Source organism: Ambystoma mexicanum, unplaced genomic scaffold (genome assembly GCF_040938575.1).
Source record: "Ambystoma mexicanum isolate Mex_15411 unplaced genomic scaffold, UKY_AmexF1_1 Mex_scaf20, whole genome shotgun sequence".
NCBI classification, from domain to species: domain Eukaryota; kingdom Metazoa; phylum Chordata; class Amphibia; order Caudata; family Ambystomatidae; genus Ambystoma; species Ambystoma mexicanum.
In genome coordinates, this window is record NW_027182434.1 from 3,085,165 (window position 1) to 3,105,752 (window position 20,588).

The window sequence follows — 20,588 nt, forward strand, 5'->3', positions numbered from 1 at the left end:
AAAGTGGCAGCGGTGGGATTTGAACCCACGCCTCCGAAGAGACTGGAGCCTTAATCCAGCGCCTTAGACCGCTCGGCCACGCTACCTCCCTGCTAGTCGCCGAAAGCGGAACTTGACCCGTTGCCCGGCCCGCTTTAGTGCTTTGCCTTTTCTCCTTGGAAAGTCTGGAGACAGGCAGTGGAAGGGCAGGCAAACTGTCAGGTGCGCAGAGGAGGGGAGACCATGAGGCAAGGTGGGAGATGGGGGCAAGAAGTGAGAAAAAAACTAATCGCAAGCTAGGGCAGGATTCGGAAAGTGAAGCCGAAAAGGGGCTTAGCATGCAGCCCAGGGGTTTCTTTGACTGTCCTAAGCCCACAGGGACTTTGCCGTCCTCAGCTCATGAGACTTGAGATGGGTAGCTTGATTTGCTGAGGAAATGCGGGATGACAGATTCAACTCTGGAGTCAAACATAGCCCGGAACTATCGCCTTAAACTGAGTTTTAAGCCTGGTGCCGATAAAAAGAAAGAAATTAGCCTTAGATCGGGCAAGCCGTTTGACGGGGGAAAATGAGACCCCCTAGGCCAGCTAGGTGGTCGCTGGATGCTGTGCAGACATCAGCAGCTGTTCATTTCATGCCCTCACGTCTCCTCGTTAGTATAGTGGTCAGTATCCCCGCCTGTCACGCGGGAGACCGGGGTTCAATTCCCCGACGGGGAGGTTAAACCTTTTCTGGATTTTTTTTAGTTCTTGACAAATATTCTTGAAGATTAGGCTGAGTCAAGTAGGGAATGGGTGCCAAGAACTGACTCTTTAAGAAAAAAGCACCGGCAACGCTAGTCATCGTACAATATTTGTGCACAATTGCTTACATTAGGCGGCCGGTCCACTTTATTGAGTCCCCCTCAGCACCATTTAGTGCTCCTGTTGTCTGCGAAGTCCAAATTGTAACCCTGAATCAGTTCCTCTTCTGACCCTTTGTATCATGTTACATGACGAGTAATGATCACCTGTTAGCTTTATCCCTAATTATAACTCTCACTCTTTCCCTGCATCTAACCCTAGCTCTAATCCCATCATTAACCTCGGTCCGGGCACACGCGTGAACCCTTACTCTCATCTCAGCCTCTCCTGGTGATACATCACACCTGGGATCGTTTGCTCCCTGTGGGCTGTGGGAAATTTGCTACCAGCACGCCCTGGAAGTGGGGCTCATTCCGCTGCAACGGGAGGTCTTCCCAGGACGCGTCACAGCTCAACGCAAGAGCTCCTGGGTTTCGAAGGCTCTTGCAGCAAGCCTTCACAAAGCAGCAGGGAGCGCCGTTCCAGATGGGAAACTTGAGACTGGATGTCCAGAAAAGCAAGACGTCAGAAGCGAAACCTTTTTCCTGCAGGGTGTGGCATACCATCCGCTTGCTCATTGCGACAGAGGTGGCACTAATGAAGGAAGAGGTCAACGTTACGTTCTTCTTTAAAATGCAAGGCCAGGAAAAGTGGCAGCGGTGGGATTTGAACCCACGCCTCCGAAGAGACTGGAGCCTTAATCCAGCGCCTTAGACCGCTCGGCCACGCTACCTCCCTGCTAGTCGCCGAAAGCGGAACTTGACCCGTTGCCCGGCCCGCTTTAGTGCTTTGCCTTTTCTCCTTGGAAAGTCTGGAGACAGGCAGTGGAAGGGCAGGCAAACTGTCAGGTGCGCAGAGGAGGGGAGACCATGAGGCAAGGTGGGAGATGGGGGCAAGAAGTGAGAAAAAAACTAATCGCAAGCTAGGGCAGGATTCGGAAAGTGAAGCCGAAAAGGGGCTTAGCATGCAGCCCAGGGGTTTCTTTGACTGTCCTAAGCCCACAGGGACTTTGCCGTCCTCAGCTCATGAGACTTGAGATGGGTAGCTTGATTTGCTGAGGAAATGCGGGATGACAGATTCAACTCTGGAGTCAAACATAGCCCGGAACTATCGCCTTAAACTGAGTTTTAAGCCTGGTGCCGATAAAAAGAAAGAAATTAGCCTTAGATCGGGCAAGCCGTTTGACGGGGGAAAATGAGACCCCCTAGGCCAGCTAGGTGGTCGCTGGATGCTGTGCAGACATCAGCAGCTGTTCATTTCATGCCCTCACGTCTCCTCGTTAGTATAGTGGTCAGTATCCCCGCCTGTCACACGGGAGACCGGGGTTCAATTCCCCGACGGGGAGGTTAAACCTTTTCTGGATTTTTTTTAGTTCTTGACAAATATTCTTGAAGATTAGGCTGAGTCAAGTAGGGAATGGGTGCCAAGAACTGACTCTTTAAGAAAAAAGCACCGGCAACGCTAGTCATCGTACAATATTTGTGCACAATTGCTTACATTAGGCGGCCGGTCCACTTTATTGAGTCCCCCTCAGCACCATTTAGTGCTCCTGTTGTCTGCGAAGTCCAAATTGTAACCCTGAATCAGTTCCTCTTCTGACCCTTTGTATCATGTTACATGACGAGTAATGATCACCTGTTAGCTTTATCCCTAATTATAACTCTCACTCTTTCCCTGCATCTAACCCTAGCTCTAATCCCATCATTAACCTCGGTCCGGGCACACGCGTGAACCCTTACTCTCATCTCAGCCTCTCCTGGTGATACATCACACCTGGGATCGTTTGCTCCCTGTGGGCTGTGGGAAATTTGCTACCAGCACGCCCTGGAAGTGGGGCTCATTCCGCTGCAACGGGAGGTCTTCCCAGGACGCGTCACAGCTCAACGCAAGAGCTCCTGGGTTTCGAAGGCTCTTGCAGCAAGCCTTCACAAAGCAGCAGGGAGCGCCGTTCCAGATGGGAAACTTGAGACTGGATGTCCAGAAAAGCAAGACGTCAGAAGCGAAACCTTTTTCCTGCAGGGTGTGGCATACCATCCGCTTGCTCATTGCGACAGAGGTGGCACTAATGAAGGAAGAGGTCAACGTTACGTTCTTCTTTAAAATGCAAGGCCAGGAAAAGTGGCAGCGGTGGGATTTGAACCCACGCCTCCGAAGAGACTGGAGCCTTAATCCAGCGCCTTAGACCGCTCGGCCACGCTACCTCCCTGCTAGTCGCCGAAAGCGGAACTTGACCCGTTGCCCGGCCCGCTTTAGTGCTTTGCCTTTTCTCCTTGGAAAGTCTGGAGACAGGCAGTGGAAGGGCAGGCAAACTGTCAGGTGCGCAGAGGAGGGGAGACCATGAGGCAAGGTGGGAGATGGGGGCAAGAAGTGAGAAAAAAACTAATCGCAAGCTAGGGCAGGATTCGGAAAGTGAAGCCGAAAAGGGGCTTAGCATGCAGCCCAGGGGTTTCTTTGACTGTCCTAAGCCCACAGGGACTTTGCCGTCCTCAGCTCATGAGACTTGAGATGGGTAGCTTGATTTGCTGAGGAAATGCGGGATGACAGATTCAACTCTGGAGTCAAACATAGCCCGGAACTATCGCCTTAAACTGAGTTTTAAGCCTGGTGCCGATAAAAAGAAAGAAATTAGCCTTAGATCGGGCAAGCCGTTTGACGGGAGAAAATGAGACCCCCTAGGCCAGCTAGGTGGTCGCTGGATGCTGTGCAGACATCAGCAGCTGTTCATTTCATGCCCTCACGTCTCCTCGTTAGTATAGTGGTCAGTATCCCCGCCTGTCACGCGGGAGACCGGGGTTCAATTCCCCGACGGGGAGGTTAAACCTTTTCTGGATTTTTTTTAGTTCTTGACAAATATTCTTGAAGATTAGGCTGAGTCAAGTAGGGAATGGGTGCCAAGAACTGACTCTTTAAGAAAAAAGCACCGGCAACGCTAGTCATCGTACAATATTTGTGCACAATTGCTTACATTAGGCGGCCGGTCCACTTTATTGAGTCCCCCTCAGCACCATTTAGTGCTCCTGTTGTCTGCGAAGTCCAAATTGTAACCCTGAATCAGTTCCTCTTCTGACCCTTTGTATCATGTTACATGACGAGTAATGATCACCTGTTAGCTTTATCCCTAATTATAACTCTCACTCTTTCCCTGCATCTAACCCTAGCTCTAATCCCATCATTAACCTCGGTCCGGGCACACGCGTGAACCCTTACTCTCATCTCAGCCTCTCCTGGTGATACATCACACCTGGGATCGTTTGCTCCCTGTGGGCTGTGGGAAATTTGCTACCAGCACGCCCTGGAAGTGGGGCTCATTCCGCTGCAACGGGAGGTCTTCCCAGGACGCGTCACAGCTCAACGCAAGAGCTCCTGGGTTTCGAAGGCTCTTGCAGCAAGCCTTCACAAAGCAGCAGGGAGCGCCGTTCCAGATGGGAAACTTGAGACTGGATGTCCAGAAAAGCAAGACGTCAGAAGCGAAACCTTTTTCCTGCAGGGTGTGGCATACCATCCGCTTGCTCATTGCGACAGAGGTGGCACTAATGAAGGAAGAGGTCAACGTTACGTTCTTCTTTAAAATGCAAGGCCAGGAAAAGTGGCAGCGGTGGGATTTGAACCCACGCCTCCGAAGAGACTGGAGCCTTAATCCAGCGCCTTAGACCGCTCGGCCACGCTACCTCCCTGCTAGTCGCCGAAAGCGGAACTTGACCCGTTGCCCGGCCCGCTTTAGTGCTTTGCCTTTTCTCCTTGGAAAGTCTGGAGACAGGCAGTGGAAGGGCAGGCAAACTGTCAGGTGCGCAGAGGAGGGGAGACCATGAGGCAAGGTGGGAGATGGGGGCAAGAAGTGAGAAAAAAACTAATCGCAAGCTAGGGCAGGATTCGGAAAGTGAAGCCGAAAAGGGGCTTAGCATGCAGCCCAGGGGTTTCTTTGACTGTCCTAAGCCCACAGGGACTTTGCCGTCCTCAGCTCATGAGACTTGAGATGGGTAGCTTGATTTGCTGAGGAAATGCGGGATGACAGATTCAACTCTGGAGTCAAACATAGCCCGGAACTATCGCCTTAAACTGAGTTTTAAGCCTGGTGCCGATAAAAAGAAAGAAATTAGCCTTAGATCGGGCAAGCCGTTTGACGGGGGAAAATGAGACCCCCTAGGCCAGCTAGGTGGTCGCTGGATGCTGTGCAGACATCAGCAGCTGTTCATTTCATGCCCTCACGTCTCCTCGTTAGTATAGTGGTCAGTATCCCTGTCACGCGGGAGACCGGGGTTCAATTCCCCGACGGGGAGGTTAAACCTTTTCTGGATTTTTTTTAGTTCTTGACAAATATTCTTGAAGATTAGGCTGAGTCAAGTAGGGAATGGGTGCCAAGAACTGACTCTTTAAGAAAAAAGCACCGGCAACGCTAGTCATCGTACAATATTTGTGCACAATTGCTTACATTAGGCGGCCGGTCCACTTTATTGAGTCCCCCTCAGCACCATTTAGTGCTCCTGTTGTCTGCGAAGTCCAAATTGTAACCCTGAATCAGTTCCTCTTCTGACCCTTTGTATCATGTTACATGACGAGTAATGATCACCTGTTAGCTTTATCCCTAATTATAACTCTCACTCTTTCCCTGCATCTAACCCTAGCTCTAATCCCATCATTAACCTCGGTCCGGGCACACGCGTGAACCCTTACTCTCATCTCAGCCTCTCCTGGTGATACATCACACCTGGGATCGTTTGCTCCCTGTGGGCTGTGGGAAATTTGCTACCAGCACGCCCTGGAAGTGGGGCTCATTCCGCTGCAACGGGAGGTCTTCCCAGGACGCGTCACAGCTCAACGCAAGAGCTCCTGGGTTTCGAAGGCTCTTGCAGCAAGCCTTCACAAAGCAGCAGGGAGCGCCGTTCCAGATGGGAAACTTGAGACTGGATGTCCAGAAAAGCAAGACGTCAGAAGCGAAACCTTTTTCCTGCAGGGTGTGGCATACCATCCGCTTGCTCATTGCGACAGAGGTGGCACTAATGAAGGAAGAGGTCAACGTTACGTTCTTCTTTAAAATGCAAGGCCAGGAAAAGTGGCAGCGGTGGGATTTGAACCCACGCCTCCGAAGAGACTGGAGCCTTAATCCAGCGCCTTAGACCGCTCGGCCACGCTACCTCCCTGCTAGTCGCCGAAAGCGGAACTTGACCCGTTGCCCGGCCCGCTTTAGTGCTTTGCCTTTTCTCCTTGGAAAGTCTGGAGACAGGCAGTGGAAGGGCAGGCAAACTGTCAGGTGCGCAGAGGAGGGGAGACCATGAGGCAAGGTGGGAGATGGGGGCAAGAAGTGAGAAAAAAACTAATCGCAAGCTAGGGCAGGATTCGGAAAGTGAAGCCGAAAAGGGGCTTAGCATGCAGCCCAGGGGTTTCTTTGACTGTCCTAAGCCCACAGGGACTTTGCCGTCCTCAGCTCATGAGACTTGAGATGGGTAGCTTGATTTGCTGAGGAAATGCGGGATGACAGATTCAACTCTGGAGTCAAACATAGCCCGGAACTATCGCCTTAAACTGAGTTTTAAGCCTGGTGCCGATAAAAAGAAAGAAATTAGCCTTAGATCGGGCAAGCCGTTTGACGGGGGAAAATGAGACCCCCTAGGCCAGCTAGGTGGTCGCTGGATGCTGTGCAGACATCAGCAGCTGTTCATTTCATGCCCTCACGTCTCCTCGTTAGTATAGTGGTCAGTATCCCCGCCTGTCACGCGGGAGACCGGGGTTCAATTCCCCGACGGGGAGGTTAAACCTTTTCTGGATTTTTTTTAGTTCTTGACAAATATTCTTGAAGATTAGGCTGAGTCAAGTAGGGAATGGGTGCCAAGAACTGACTCTTTAAGAAAAAAGCACCGGCAACGCTAGTCATCGTACAATATTTGTGCACAATTGCTTACATTAGGCGGCCGGTCCACTTTATTGAGTCCCCCTCAGCACCATTTAGTGCTCCTGTTGTCTGCGAAGTCCAAATTGTAACCCTGAATCAGTTCCTCTTCTGACCCTTTGTATCATGTTACATGACGAGTAATGATCACCTGTTAGCTTTATCCCTAATTATAACTCTCACTCTTTCCCTGCATCTAACCCTAGCTCTAATCCCATCATTAACCTCGGTCCGGGCACACGCGTGAACCCTTACTCTCATCTCAGCCTCTCCTGGTGATACATCACACCTGGGATCGTTTGCTCCCTGTGGGCTGTGGGAAATTTGCTACCAGCACGCCCTGGAAGTGGGGCTCATTCCGCTGCAACGGGAGGTCTTCCCAGGACGCGTCACAGCTCAACGCAAGAGCTCCTGGGTTTCGAAGGCTCTTGCAGCAAGCCTTCACAAAGCAGCAGGGAGCGCCGTTCCAGATGGGAAACTTGAGACTGGATGTCCAGAAAAGCAAGACGTCAGAAGCGAAACCTTTTTCCTGCAGGGTGTGGCATACCATCCGCTTGCTCATTGCGACAGAGGTGGCACTAATGAAGGAAGAGGTCAACGTTACGTTCTTCTTTAAAATGCAAGGCCAGGAAAAGTGGCAGCGGTGGGATTTGAACCCACGCCTCCGAAGAGACTGGAGCCTTAATCCAGCGCCTTAGACCGCTCGGCCACGCTACCTCCCTGCTAGTCGCCGAAAGCGGAACTTGACCCGTTGCCCGGCCCGCTTTAGTGCTTTGCCTTTTCTCCTTGGAAAGTCTGGAGACAGGCAGTGGAAGGGCAGGCAAACTGTCAGGTGCGCAGAGGAGGGGAGACCATGAGGCAAGGTGGGAGATGGGGGCAAGAAGTGAGAAAAAAACTAATCGCAAGCTAGGGCAGGATTCGGAAAGTGAAGCCGAAAAGGGGCTTAGCATGCAGCCCAGGGGTTTCTTTGACTGTCCTAAGCCCACAGGGACTTTGCCGTCCTCAGCTCATGAGACTTGAGATGGGTAGCTTGATTTGCTGAGGAAATGCGGGATGACAGATTCAACTCTGGAGTCAAACATAGCCCGGAACTATCGCCTTAAACTGAGTTTTAAGCCTGGTGCCGATAAAAAGAAAGAAATTAGCCTTAGATCGGGCAAGCCGTTTGACGGGGGAAAATGAGACCCCCTAGGCCAGCTAGGTGGTCGCTGGATGCTGTGCAGACATCAGCAGCTGTTCATTTCATGCCCTCACGTCTCCTCGTTAGTATAGTGGTCAGTATCCCCGCCTGTCACGCGTGAGACCGGGGTTCAATTCCCCGACGGGGAGGTTAAACCTTTTCTGGATTTTTTTTAGTTCTTGACAAATATTCTTGAAGATTAGGCTGAGTCAAGTAGGGAATGGGTGCCAAGAACTGACTCTTTAAGAAAAAAGCACCGGCAACGCTAGTCATCGTACAATATTTGTGCACAATTGCTTACATTAGGCGGCCGGTCCACTTTATTGAGTCCCCCTCAGCACCATTTAGTGCTCCTGTTGTCTGCGAAGTCCAAATTGTAACCCTGAATCAGTTCCTCTTCTGACCCTTTGTATCATGTTACATGACGAGTAATGATCACCTGTTAGCTTTATCCCTAATTATAACTCTCACTCTTTCCCTGCATCTAACCCTAGCTCTAATCCCATCATTAACCTCGGTCCGGGCACACGCGTGAACCCTTACTCTCATCTCAGCCTCTCCTGGTGATACATCACACCTGGGATCGTTTGCTCCCTGTGGGCTGTGGGAAATTTGCTACCAGCACGCCCTGGAAGTGGGGCTCATTCCGCTGCAACGGGAGGTCTTCCCAGGACGCGTCACAGCTCAACGCAAGAGCTCCTGGGTTTCGAAGGCTCTTGCAGCAAGCCTTCACAAAGCAGCAGGGAGCGCCGTTCCAGATGGGAAACTTGAGACTGGATGTCCAGAAAAGCAAGACGTCAGAAGCGAAACCTTTTTCCTGCAGGGTGTGGCATACCATCCGCTTGCTCATTGCGACAGAGGTGGCACTAATGAAGGAAGAGGTCAACGTTACGTTCTTCTTTAAAATGCAAGGCCAGGAAAAGTGGCAGCGGTGGGATTTGAACCCACGCCTCCGAAGAGACTGGAGCCTTAATCCAGCGCCTTAGACCGCTCGGCCACGCTACCTCCCTGCTAGTCGCCGAAAGCGGAACTTGACCCGTTGCCCGGCCCGCTTTAGTGCTTTGCCTTTTCTCCTTGGAAAGTCTGGAGACAGGCAGTGGAAGGGCAGGCAAACTGTCAGGTGCGCAGAGGAGGGGAGACCATGAGGCAAGGTGGGAGATGGGGGCAAGAAGTGAGAAAAAAACTAATCGCAAGCTAGGGCAGGATTCGGAAAGTGAAGCCGAAAAGGGGCTTAGCATGCAGCCCAGGGGTTTCTTTGACTGTCCTAAGCCCACAGGGACTTTGCCGTCCTCAGCTCATGAGACTTGAGATGGGTAGCTTGATTTGCTGAGGAAATGCGGGATGACAGATTCAACTCTGGAGTCAAACATAGCCCGGAACTATCGCCTTAAACTGAGTTTTAAGCCTGGTGCCGATAAAAAGAAAGAAATTAGCCTTAGATCGGGCAAGCCGTTTGACGGGGGAAAATGAGACCCCCTAGGCCAGCTAGGTGGTCGCTGGATGCTGTGCAGACATCAGCAGCTGTTCATTTCATGCCCTCACGTCTCCTCGTTAGTATAGTGGTCAGTATCCCTGTCACGCGGGAGACCGGGGTTCAATTCCCCGACGGGGAGGTTAAACCTTTTCTGGATTTTTTTTAGTTCTTGACAAATATTCTTGAAGATTAGGCTGAGTCAAGTAGGGAATGGGTGCCAAGAACTGACTCTTTAAGAAAAAAGCACCGGCAACGCTAGTCATCGTACAATATTTGTGCACAATTGCTTACATTAGGCGGCCGGTCCACTTTATTGAGTCCCCCTCAGCACCATTTAGTGCTCCTGTTGTCTGCGAAGTCCAAATTGTAACCCTGAATCAGTTCCTCTTCTGACCCTTTGTATCATGTTACATGACGAGTAATGATCACCTGTTAGCTTTATCCCTAATTATAACTCTCACTCTTTCCCTGCATCTAACCCTAGCTCTAATCCCATCATTAACCTCGGTCCGGGCACACGCGTGAACCCTTACTCTCATCTCAGCCTCTCCTGGTGATACATCACACCTGGGATCGTTTGCTCCCTGTGGGCTGTGGGAAATTTGCTACCAGCACGCCCTGGAAGTGGGGCTCATTCCGCTGCAACGGGAGGTCTTCCCAGGACGCGTCACAGCTCAACGCAAGAGCTCCTGGGTTTCGAAGGCTCTTGCAGCAAGCCTTCACAAAGCAGCAGGGAGCGCCGTTCCAGATGGGAAACTTGAGACTGGATGTCCAGAAAAGCAAGACGTCAGAAGCGAAACCTTTTTCCTGCAGGGTGTGGCATACCATCCGCTTGCTCATTGCGACAGAGGTGGCACTAATGAAGGAAGAGGTCAACGTTACGTTCTTCTTTAAAATGCAAGGCCAGGAAAAGTGGCAGCGGTGGGATTTGAACCCACGCCTCCGAAGAGACTGGAGCCTTAATCCAGCGCCTTAGACCGCTCGGCCACGCTACCTCCCTGCTAGTCGCCGAAAGCGGAACTTGACCCGTTGCCCGGCCCGCTTTAGTGCTTTGCCTTTTCTCCTTGGAAAGTCTGGAGACAGGCAGTGGAAGGGCAGGCAAACTGTCAGGTGCGCAGAGGAGGGGAGACCATGAGGCAAGGTGGGAGATGGGGGCAAGAAGTGAGAAAAAAACTAATCGCAAGCTAGGGCAGGATTCGGAAAGTGAAGCCGAAAAGGGGCTTAGCATGCAGCCCAGGGGTTTCTTTGACTGTCCTAAGCCCACAGGGACTTTGCCGTCCTCAGCTCATGAGACTTGAGATGGGTAGCTTGATTTGCTGAGGAAATGCGGGATGACAGATTCAACTCTGGAGTCAAACATAGCCCGGAACTATCGCCTTAAACTGAGTTTTAAGCCTGGTGCCGATAAAAAGAAAGAAATTAGCCTTAGATCGGGCAAGCCGTTTGACGGGGGAAAATGAGACCCCCTAGGCCAGCTAGGTGGTCGCTGGATGCTGTGCAGACATCAGCAGCTGTTCATTTCATGCCCTCACGTCTCCTCGTTAGTATAGTGGTCAGTATCCCCGCCTGTCACGCGGGAGACCGGGGTTCAATTCCCCGACGGGGAGGTTAAACCTTTTCTGGATTTTTTTTAGTTCTTGACAAATATTCTTGAAGATTAGGCTGAGTCAAGTAGGGAATGGGTGCCAAGAACTGACTCTTTAAGAAAAAAGCACCGGCAACGCTAGTCATCGTACAATATTTGTGCACAATTGCTTACATTAGGCGGCCGGTCCACTTTATTGAGTCCCCCTCAGCACCATTTAGTGCTCCTGTTGTCTGCGAAGTCCAAATTGTAACCCTGAATCAGTTCCTCTTCTGACCCTTTGTATCATGTTACATGACGAGTAATGATCACCTGTTAGCTTTATCCCTAATTATAACTCTCACTCTTTCCCTGCATCTAACCCTAGCTCTAATCCCATCATTAACCTCGGTCCGGGCACACGCGTGAACCCTTACTCTCATCTCAGCCTCTCCTGGTGATACATCACACCTGGGATCGTTTGCTCCCTGTGGGCTGTGGGAAATTTGCTACCAGCACGCCCTGGAAGTGGGGCTCATTCCGCTGCAACGGGAGGTCTTCCCAGGACGCGTCACAGCTCAACGCAAGAGCTCCTGGGTTTCGAAGGCTCTTGCAGCAAGCCTTCACAAAGCAGCAGGGAGCGCCGTTCCAGATGGGAAACTTGAGACTGGATGTCCAGAAAAGCAAGACGTCAGAAGCGAAACCTTTTTCCTGCAGGGTGTGGCATACCATCCGCTTGCTCATTGCGACAGAGGTGGCACTAATGAAGGAAGAGGTCAACGTTACGTTCTTCTTTAAAATGCAAGGCCAGGAAAAGTGGCAGCGGTGGGATTTGAACCCACGCCTCCGAAGAGACTGGAGCCTTAATCCAGCGCCTTAGACCGCTCGGCCACGCTACCTCCCTGCTAGTCGCCGAAAGCGGAACTTGACCCGTTGCCCGGCCCGCTTTAGTGCTTTGCCTTTTCTCCTTGGAAAGTCTGGAGACAGGCAGTGGAAGGGCAGGCAAACTGTCAGGTGCGCAGAGGAGGGGAGACCATGAGGCAAGGTGGGAGATGGGGGCAAGAAGTGAGAAAAAAACTAATCGCAAGCTAGGGCAGGATTCGGAAAGTGAAGCCGAAAAGGGGCTTAGCATGCAGCCCAGGGGTTTCTTTGACTGTCCTAAGCCCACAGGGACTTTGCCGTCCTCAGCTCATGAGACTTGAGATGGGTAGCTTGATTTGCTGAGGAAATGCGGGATGACAGATTCAACTCTGGAGTCAAACATAGCCCGGAACTATCGCCTTAAACTGAGTTTTAAGCCTGGTGCCGATAAAAAGAAAGAAATTAGCCTTAGATCGGGCAAGCCGTTTGACGGGGGAAAATGAGACCCCCTAGGCCAGCTAGGTGGTCGCTGGATGCTGTGCAGACATCAGCAGCTGTTCATTTCATGCCCTCACGTCTCCTCGTTAGTATAGTGGTCAGTATCCCCGCCTGTCACGCGGGAGACCGGGGTTCAATTCCCCGACGGGGAGGTTAAACCTTTTCTGGATTTTTTTTAGTTCTTGACAAATATTCTTGAAGATTAGGCTGAGTCAAGTAGGGAATGGGTGCCAAGAACTGACTCTTTAAGAAAAAAGCACCGGCAACGCTAGTCATCGTACAATATTTGTGCACAATTGCTTACATTAGGCGGCCGGTCCACTTTATTGAGTCCCCCTCAGCACCATTTAGTGCTCCTGTTGTCTGCGAAGTCCAAATTGTAACCCTGAATCAGTTCCTCTTCTGACCCTTTGTATCATGTTACATGACGAGTAATGATCACCTGTTAGCTTTATCCCTAATTATAACTCTCACTCTTTCCCTGCATCTAACCCTAGCTCTAATCCCATCATTAACCTCGGTCCGGGCACACGCGTGAACCCTTACTCTCATCTCAGCCTCTCCTGGTGATACATCACACCTGGGATCGTTTGCTCCCTGTGGGCTGTGGGAAATTTGCTACCAGCACGCCCTGGAAGTGGGGCTCATTCCGCTGCAACGGGAGGTCTTCCCAGGACGCGTCACAGCTCAACGCAAGAGCTCCTGGGTTTCGAAGGCTCTTGCAGCAAGCCTTCACAAAGCAGCAGGGAGCGCCGTTCCAGATGGGAAACTTGAGACTGGATGTCCAGAAAAGCAAGACGTCAGAAGCGAAACCTTTTTCCTGCAGGGTGTGGCATACCATCCGCTTGCGCATTGCGACAGAGGTGGCACTAATGAAGGAAGAGGTCAACGTTACGTTCTTCTTTAAAATGCAAGGCCAGGAAAAGTGGCAGCGGTGGGATTTGAACCCACGCCTCCGAAGAGACTGGAGCCTTAATCCAGCGCCTTAGACCGCTCGGCCACGCTACCTCCCTGCTAGTCGCCGAAAGCGGAACTTGACCCGTTGCCCGGCCCGCTTTAGTGCTTTGCCTTTTCTCCTTGGAAAGTCTGGAGACAGGCAGTGGAAGGGCAGGCAAACTGTCAGGTGCGCAGAGGAGGGGAGACCATGAGGCAAGGTGGGAGATGGGGGCAAGAAGTGAGAAAAAAACTAATCGCAAGCTAGGGCAGGATTCGGAAAGTGAAGCCGAAAAGGGGCTTAGCATGCAGCCCAGGGGTTTCTTTGACTGTCCTAAGCCCACAGGGACTTTGCCGTCCTCAGCTCATGAGACTTGAGATGGGTAGCTTGATTTGCTGAGGAAATGCGGGATGACAGATTCAACTCTGGAGTCAAACATAGCCCGGAACTATCGCCTTAAACTGAGTTTTAAGCCTGGTGCCGATAAAAAGAAAGAAATTAGCCTTAGATCGGGCAAGCCGTTTGACGGGGGAAAATGAGACCCCCTAGGCCAGCTAGGTGGTCGCTGGATGCTGTGCAGACATCAGCAGCTGTTCATTTCATGCCCTCACGTCTCCTCGTTAGTATAGTGGTCAGTATCCCCGCCTGTCACGCGGGAGACCGGGGTTCAATTCCCCGACGGGGAGGTTAAACCTTTTCTGGATTTTTTTTAGTTCTTGACAAATATTCTTGAAGATTAGGCTGAGTCAAGTAGGGAATGGGTGCCAAGAACTGACTCTTTAAGAAAAAAGCACCGGCAACGCTAGTCATCGTACAATATTTGTGCACAATTGCTTACATTAGGCGGCCGGTCCACTTTATTGAGTCCCCCTCAGCACCATTTAGTGCTCCTGTTGTCTGCGAAGTCCAAATTGTAACCCTGAATCAGTTCCTCTTCTGACCCTTTGTATCATGTTACATGACGAGTAATGATCACCTGTTAGCTTTATCCCTAATTATAACTCTCACTCTTTCCCTGCATCTAACCCTAGCTCTAATCCCATCATTAACCTCGGTCCGGGCACACGCGTGAACCCTTACTCTCATCTCAGCCTCTCCTGGTGATACATCACACCTGGGATCGTTTGCTCCCTGTGGGCTGTGGGAAATTTGCTACCAGCACGCCCTGGAAGTGGGGCTCATTCCGCTGCAACGGGAGGTCTTCCCAGGACGCGTCACAGCTCAACGCAAGAGCTCCTGGGTTTCGAAGGCTCTTGCAGCAAGCCTTCACAAAGCAGCAGGGAGCGCCGTTCCAGATGGGAAACTTGAGACTGGATGTCCAGAAAAGCAAGACGTCAGAAGCGAAACCTTTTTCCTGCAGGGTGTGGCATACCATCCGCTTGCTCATTGCGACAGAGGTGGCACTAATGAAGGAAGAGGTCAACGTTACGTTCTTCTTTAAAATGCAAGGCCAGGAAAAGTGGCAGCGGTGGGATTTGAACCCACGCCTCCGAAGAGACTGGAGCCTTAATCCAGCGCCTTAGACCGCTCGGCCACGCTACCTCCCTGCTAGTCGCCGAAAGCGGAACTTGACCCGTTGCCCGGCCCGCTTTAGTGCTTTGCCTTTTCTCCTTGGAAAGTCTGGAGACAGGCAGTGGAAGGGCAGGCAAACTGTCAGGTGCGCAGAGGAGGGGAGACCATGAGGCAAGGTGGGAGATGGGGGCAAGAAGTGAGAAAAAAACTAATCGCAAGCTAGGGCAGGATTCGGAAAGTGAAGCCGAAAAGGGGCTTAGCATGCAGCCCAGGGGTTTCTTTGACTGTCCTAAGCCCACAGGGACTTTGCCGTCCTCAGCTCATGAGACTTGAGATGGGTAGCTTGATTTGCTGAGGAAATGCGGGATGACAGATTCAACTCTGGAGTCAAACATAGCCCGGAACTATCGCCTTAAACTGAGTTTTAAGCCTGGTGCCGATAAAAAGAAAGAAATTAGCCTTAGATCGGGCAAGCCGTTTGACGGGGGAAAATGAGACCCCCTAGGCCAGCTAGGTGGTCGCTGGATGCTGTGCAGACATCAGCAGCTGTTCATTTCATGCCCTCACGTCTCCTCGTTAGTATAGTGGTCAGTATCCCCGCCTGTCACGCGGGAGACCGGGGTTCAATTCCCCGACGGGGAGGTTAAACCTTTTCTGGATTTTTTTTAGTTCTTGACAAATATTCTTGAAGATTAGGCTGAGTCAAGTAGGGAATGGGTGCCAAGAACTGACTCTTTAAGAAAAAAGCACCGGCAACGCTAGTCATCGTACAATATTTGTGCACAATTGCTTACATTAGGCGGCCGGTCCACTTTATTGAGTCCCCCTCAGCACCATTTAGTGCTCCTGTTGTCTGCGAAGTCCAAATTGTAACCCTGAATCAGTTCCTCTTCTGACCCTTTGTATCATGTTACATGACGAGTAATGATCACCTGTTAGCTTTATCCCTAATTATAACTCTCACTCTTTCCCTGCATCTAACCCTAGCTCTAATCCCATCATTAACCTCGGTCCGGGCACACGCGTGAACCCTTACTCTCATCTCAGCCTCTCCTGGTGATACATCACACCTGGGATCGTTTGCTCCCTGTGGGCTGTGGGAAATTTGCTACCAGCACGCCCTGGAAGTGGGGCTCATTCCGCTGCAACGGGAGGTCTTCCCAGGACGCGTCACAGCTCAACGCAAGAGCTCCTGGGTTTCGAAGGCTCTTGCAGCAAGCCTTCACAAAGCAGCAGGGAGCGCCGTTCCAGATGGGAAACTTGAGACTGGATGTCCAGAAAAGCAAGACGTCAGAAGCGAAACCTTTTTCCTGCAGGGTGTGGCATACCATCCGCTTGCTCATTGCGACAGAGGTGGCACTAATGAAGGAAGAGGTCAACGTTACGTTCTTCTTTAAAATGCAAGGCCAGGAAAAGTGGCAGCGGTGGGATTTGAACCCACGCCTCCGAAGAGACTGGAGCCTTAATCCAGCGCCTTAGACCGCTCGGCCACGCTACCTCCCTGCTAGTCGCCGAAAGCGGAACTTGACCCGTTGCCCGGCCCGCTTTAGTGCTTTGCCTTTTCTCCTTGGAAAGTCTGGAGACAGGCAGTGGAAGGGCAGGCAAACTGTCAGGTGCGCAGAGGAGGGGAGACCATGAGGCAAGGTGGGAGATGGGGGCAAGAAGTGAGAAAAAAACTAATCGCAAGCTAGGGCAGGATTCGGAAAGTGAAGCCGAAAAGGGGCTTAGCATGCAGCCCAGGGGTTTCTTTGACTGTCCTAAGCCCACAGGGACTTTGCCGTCCTCAGCTCATGAGACTTGAGATGGGTAGCTTGATTTGCTGAGGAAATGCGGGATGACAGATTCAACTCTGGAGTCAAACATAGCCCGGAACTATCGCCTTAAACTGAGTTTTAAGCCTGGTGCCGATAAAAAGAAAGAAATTAGCCTTAGATCGGGCAAGCCGTTTGACGGGGGAAAATGAGACCCCCTAGGCCAGCTAGGTGGTCGCTGGATGCTGTGCAGACATCAGCAGCTGTTCATTTCATGCCCTCACGTCTCCTCGTTAGTATAGTGGTCAGTATCCCCGCCTGTCACGCGGGAGACCGGGGTTCAATTCCCCGACGGGGAGGTTAAACCTTTTCTGGATTTTTTTTAGTTCTTGACAAATATTCTTGAAGATTAGGCTGAGTCAAGTAGGGAATGGGTGCCAAGAACTGACTCTTTAAGAAAAAAGCACCGGCAACGCTAGTCATCGTACAATATTTGTGCACAATTGCTTACATTAGGCGGCCGGTCCACTTTATTGAGTCCCCCTCAGCACCATTTAGTGCTCCTGTTGTCTGCGAAGTCCAAATTGTAACCCTGAATCAGTTCCTCTTCTGACCCTTTGTATCATGTTACATGACGAGTAATGATCACCTGTTAGCTTTATCCCTAATTATAACTCTCACTCTTTCCCTGCATCTAACCCTAGCTCTAATCCCATCATTAACCTCGGTCCGGGCACACGCGTGAACCCTTACTCTCATCTCAGCCTCTCCTGGTGATACATCACACCTGGGATCGTTTGCTCCCTGTGGGCTGTGGGAAATTTGCTACCAGCACGCCCTGGAAGTGGGGCTCATTCCGCTGCAACGGGAGGTCTTCCCAGGACGCGTCACAGCTCAACGCAAGAGCTCCTGGGTTTCGAAGGCTCTTGCAGCAAGCCTTCACAAAGCAGCAGGGAGCGCCGTTCCAGATGGGAAACTTGAGACTGGATGTCCAGAAAAGCAAGACGTCAGAAGCGAAACCTTTTTCCTGCAGGGTGTGGCATACCATCCGCTTGCTCATTGCGACAGAGGTGGCACTAATGAAGGAAGAGGTCAACGTTACGTTCTTCTTTAAAATGCAAGGCCAGGAAAAGTGGCAGCGGTGGGATTTGAACCCACGCCTCCGAAGAGACTGGAGCCTTAATCCAGCGCCTTAGACCGCTCGGCCACGCTACCTCCCTGCTAGTCGCCGAAAGCGGAACTTTACCCGTTGCCCGGCCCGCTTTAGTGCTTTGCCTTTTCTCCTTGGAAAGTCTGGAGACAGGCAGTGGAAGGGCAGGCAAACTGTCAGGTGCGCAGAGGAGGGGAGACCATGAGGCAAGGTGGGAGATGGGGGCAAGAAGTGAGAAAAAAACTAATCGCAAGCTAGGGCAGGATTCGGAAAGTGAAGCCGAAAAGGGGCTTAGCATGCAGCCCAGGGGTTTCTTTGACTGTCCTAAGCCCACAGGGACTTTGCCGTCCTCAGCTCATGAGACTTGAGATGGGTAGCTTGATTTGCTGAGGAAATGCGGGATGACAGATTCAACTCTGGAGTCAAACATAGCCCGGAACTATCGCCTTAAACTGAGTTTTAAGCCTGGTGCCGATAAAAAGAAAGAAATTAGCCTTAGATCGGGCAAGCCGTTTGACGGGGGAAAATGAGACCCCCTAGGCCAGCTAGGTGGTCGCTGGATGCTGTGCAGACATCAGCCGCTGTTCATTTCATGCCCTCACGTCTCCTCGTTAGTATAGTGGTCAGTATCCCCACCTGTCACGCGGGAGACCGGGGTTCAATTCCCCGACGGGGAGGTTAAACCTTTTCTGGATTTTTTTTAGTTCTTGACAAATATTCTTGAAGATTAGGCTGAGTCAAGTAGGGAATGGGTGCCAAGAACTGACTCTTTAAGAAAAAAGCACCGGCAACGCTAGTCATCGTACAATATTTGTGCACAATTGCTTACATTAGGCGGCCGGTCCACTTTATTGAGTCCCCCTCAGCACCATTTAGTGCTCCTGTTGTCTGCGAAGTCCAAATTGTAACCCTGAATCAGTTCCTCTTCTGACCCTTTGTATCATGTTACATGACGAGTAATGATCACCTGTTAGCTTTATCCCTAATTATAACTCTCACTCTTTCCCTGCATCTAACCCTAGCTCTAATCCCATCATTAACCTCGGTCCGGGCACACGCGTGAACCCCTACTCTCATCTCAGCCTCTCCTGGTGATACATCACACCTGGGATCGTTTGCTCCCTGTGGGCTGTGGGAAATTTGCTACCAGCACGCCCTGGAAGTGGGGCTCATTCCGCTGCAACGGGAGGTCTTCCCAGGACGCGTCACAGCTCAACGCAAGAGCTCCTGGGTTTCGAAGGCTCTTGCAGCAAGCCTTCACAAAGCAGCAGGGAGCGCCGTTCCAGATGGGAAACTTGAGACTGGATGTCCAGAAAAGCAAGACGTCAGAAGCGAAACCTTTTTCCTGCAGGGTGTGGCATACCATCCGCTTGCTCATTGCGACAGAGGTGGCACTAATGAAGGAAGAGGTCAACGTTACGTTCTTCTTTAAAATGCAAGGCCAGGAAAAGTGGCAGCAGTGGGATTTGAACCCACGCCTCCGAAGAGACTGGAGCCTTAATCCAGCGCCTTAGACCGCTCGGCCACGCTACCTCCCTGCTAGTCGCCGAAAGCGGAACTTGACCCGTTGCCCGGCCCGCTTTAGTGCTTTGCCTTTTCTCCTTGGAAAGTCTGGAGACAGGCAGTGGAAGGGCAGGCAAACTGTCAGGTGCGCAGAGGAGGGGAGACCATGAGGCAAGGTGGGAGATGGGGGCAAGAAGTGAGAAAAAAACTAATCGCAAGCTAGGGCAGGATTCGGAAAGTGAAGCCGAAAAGGGGCTTAGCATGCAGCCCAGGGGTTTCTTTGACTGTCCTAAGCCCACAGGGACTTTGCCGTCCTCAGCTCATGAGACTTGAGATGGGTAGCTTGATTTGCTGAGGAAATGCGGGATGACAGATTCAACTCTGGAGTCAAACATAGCCCGGAACTATCGCCTTAAACTGAGTTTTAAGCCTGGTGCCGATAAAAAGAAAGAAATTAGCCTTAGATCGGGCAAGCCGTTTGACGGGGGAAAATGAGACCCCCTAGGCCAGCTAGGTGGTCGCTGGATGCTGTGCAGACATCAGCAGCTGTTCATTTCATGCCCTCACGTCTCCTCGTTAGTATAGTGGTCAGTATCCCCGCCTGTCACGCGGGAGACCGGGGTTCAATTCCCCGACGGGGAGGTTAAACCTTTTCTGGATTTTTTTTAGTTCTTGACAAATATTCTTGAAGATTAGGCTGAGTCAAGTAGGGAATGGGTGCCAAGAACTGACTCTTTAAGAAAAAAGCACCGGCAACGCTAGTCATCGTACAATATTTGTGCACAATTGCTTACATTAGGCGGCCGGTCCACTTTATTGAGTCCCCCTCAGCACCATTTAGTGCTCCTGTTGTCTGCGAAGTCCAAATTGTAACCCTGAATCAGTTCCTCTTCTGACCCTTTGTATCATGTTACATGACGAGTAATGATCACCTGTTAGCTTTATCCCTAATTATAACTCTCACTCTTTCCCTGCATCTAACCCTAGCTCTAATCCCATCATTAACCTCGGTCCGGGCACACGCGTGAACCCCTACTCTCATCTCAGCCTCTCCTGGTGATACATCACACCTGGGATCGTTTGCTCCCTGTGGGCTGTGGGAAATTTGCTACCAGCACGCCCTGGAAGTGGGGCTCATTCCGCTGCAACGGGAGGTCTTCCCAGGACGCGTCACAGCTCAACGCAAGAGCTCCTGGGTTTCGAAGGCTCTTGCAGCAAGCCTTCACAAAGCAGCAGGGAGCGCCGTTCCAGATGGGAAACTTGAGACTGGATGTCCAGAAAAGCAAGACGTCAGAAGCGAAACCTTTTTCCTGCAGGGTGTGGCATACCATCCGCTTGCTCATTGCGACAGAGGTGGCACTAATGAAGGAAGAGGTCAACGTTACGTTCTTCTTTAAAATGCAAGGCCAGGAAAAGTGGCAGCAGTGGGATTTGAACCCACGCCTCCGAAGAGACT

At 51.4% G+C, this 20,588-nt stretch overlaps 22 non-coding genes across 22 annotated transcripts; 9 read left to right on the plus strand and 13 right to left on the minus strand.

Annotated features, from left to right (window-relative positions):
* Positions 1–4: 4 nt before the first annotated feature.
* TRNAL-AAG (transfer RNA leucine (anticodon AAG)) lies at positions 5–86 on the minus strand. Its single transcript has one exon. It is a non-coding gene; the product is annotated as a tRNA-Leu (tRNA).
* A 540-nt stretch (positions 87–626) lies between these two features.
* On the plus strand, positions 627–698 carry TRNAD-GUC (transfer RNA aspartic acid (anticodon GUC)). Its single transcript has one exon. It is a non-coding gene; the product is annotated as a tRNA-Asp (tRNA).
* Positions 699–1,472: 774 nt separating this feature from the next.
* On the minus strand, positions 1,473–1,554 carry TRNAL-AAG (transfer RNA leucine (anticodon AAG)). Its single transcript has one exon. It is a non-coding gene; the product is annotated as a tRNA-Leu (tRNA).
* A 1,386-nt stretch (positions 1,555–2,940) lies between these two features.
* On the minus strand, positions 2,941–3,022 carry TRNAL-AAG (transfer RNA leucine (anticodon AAG)). Its single transcript has one exon. It is a non-coding gene; the product is annotated as a tRNA-Leu (tRNA).
* A 540-nt stretch (positions 3,023–3,562) lies between these two features.
* Positions 3,563–3,634, plus strand: TRNAD-GUC (transfer RNA aspartic acid (anticodon GUC)). The gene has a single exon. It is a non-coding gene; the product is annotated as a tRNA-Asp (tRNA).
* Positions 3,635–4,408: 774 nt separating this feature from the next.
* Positions 4,409–4,490, minus strand: TRNAL-AAG (transfer RNA leucine (anticodon AAG)). Its single transcript has one exon. It is a non-coding gene; the product is annotated as a tRNA-Leu (tRNA).
* A 1,382-nt stretch (positions 4,491–5,872) lies between these two features.
* Positions 5,873–5,954, minus strand: TRNAL-AAG (transfer RNA leucine (anticodon AAG)). Its single transcript has one exon. It is a non-coding gene; the product is annotated as a tRNA-Leu (tRNA).
* A 540-nt stretch (positions 5,955–6,494) lies between these two features.
* On the plus strand, positions 6,495–6,566 carry TRNAD-GUC (transfer RNA aspartic acid (anticodon GUC)). The gene has a single exon. It is a non-coding gene; the product is annotated as a tRNA-Asp (tRNA).
* Positions 6,567–7,340: 774 nt separating this feature from the next.
* Positions 7,341–7,422, minus strand: TRNAL-AAG (transfer RNA leucine (anticodon AAG)). The gene has a single exon. It is a non-coding gene; the product is annotated as a tRNA-Leu (tRNA).
* Positions 7,423–8,808: 1,386 nt separating this feature from the next.
* Positions 8,809–8,890, minus strand: TRNAL-AAG (transfer RNA leucine (anticodon AAG)). The gene has a single exon. It is a non-coding gene; the product is annotated as a tRNA-Leu (tRNA).
* A 1,382-nt stretch (positions 8,891–10,272) lies between these two features.
* Positions 10,273–10,354, minus strand: TRNAL-AAG (transfer RNA leucine (anticodon AAG)). Its single transcript has one exon. It is a non-coding gene; the product is annotated as a tRNA-Leu (tRNA).
* A 540-nt stretch (positions 10,355–10,894) lies between these two features.
* TRNAD-GUC (transfer RNA aspartic acid (anticodon GUC)) lies at positions 10,895–10,966 on the plus strand. Its single transcript has one exon. It is a non-coding gene; the product is annotated as a tRNA-Asp (tRNA).
* A 774-nt stretch (positions 10,967–11,740) lies between these two features.
* TRNAL-AAG (transfer RNA leucine (anticodon AAG)) lies at positions 11,741–11,822 on the minus strand. The gene has a single exon. It is a non-coding gene; the product is annotated as a tRNA-Leu (tRNA).
* Positions 11,823–12,362: 540 nt separating this feature from the next.
* TRNAD-GUC (transfer RNA aspartic acid (anticodon GUC)) lies at positions 12,363–12,434 on the plus strand. Its single transcript has one exon. It is a non-coding gene; the product is annotated as a tRNA-Asp (tRNA).
* A 774-nt stretch (positions 12,435–13,208) lies between these two features.
* TRNAL-AAG (transfer RNA leucine (anticodon AAG)) lies at positions 13,209–13,290 on the minus strand. Its single transcript has one exon. It is a non-coding gene; the product is annotated as a tRNA-Leu (tRNA).
* Positions 13,291–13,830: 540 nt separating this feature from the next.
* On the plus strand, positions 13,831–13,902 carry TRNAD-GUC (transfer RNA aspartic acid (anticodon GUC)). Its single transcript has one exon. It is a non-coding gene; the product is annotated as a tRNA-Asp (tRNA).
* Positions 13,903–14,676: 774 nt separating this feature from the next.
* On the minus strand, positions 14,677–14,758 carry TRNAL-AAG (transfer RNA leucine (anticodon AAG)). Its single transcript has one exon. It is a non-coding gene; the product is annotated as a tRNA-Leu (tRNA).
* Positions 14,759–15,298: 540 nt separating this feature from the next.
* TRNAD-GUC (transfer RNA aspartic acid (anticodon GUC)) lies at positions 15,299–15,370 on the plus strand. The gene has a single exon. It is a non-coding gene; the product is annotated as a tRNA-Asp (tRNA).
* Positions 15,371–16,144: 774 nt separating this feature from the next.
* Positions 16,145–16,226, minus strand: TRNAL-AAG (transfer RNA leucine (anticodon AAG)). Its single transcript has one exon. It is a non-coding gene; the product is annotated as a tRNA-Leu (tRNA).
* Positions 16,227–16,766: 540 nt separating this feature from the next.
* TRNAD-GUC (transfer RNA aspartic acid (anticodon GUC)) lies at positions 16,767–16,838 on the plus strand. The gene has a single exon. It is a non-coding gene; the product is annotated as a tRNA-Asp (tRNA).
* A 774-nt stretch (positions 16,839–17,612) lies between these two features.
* Positions 17,613–17,694, minus strand: TRNAL-AAG (transfer RNA leucine (anticodon AAG)). The gene has a single exon. It is a non-coding gene; the product is annotated as a tRNA-Leu (tRNA).
* A 2,008-nt stretch (positions 17,695–19,702) lies between these two features.
* Positions 19,703–19,774, plus strand: TRNAD-GUC (transfer RNA aspartic acid (anticodon GUC)). The gene has a single exon. It is a non-coding gene; the product is annotated as a tRNA-Asp (tRNA).
* Positions 19,775–20,588: the final 814 nt, after the last annotated feature.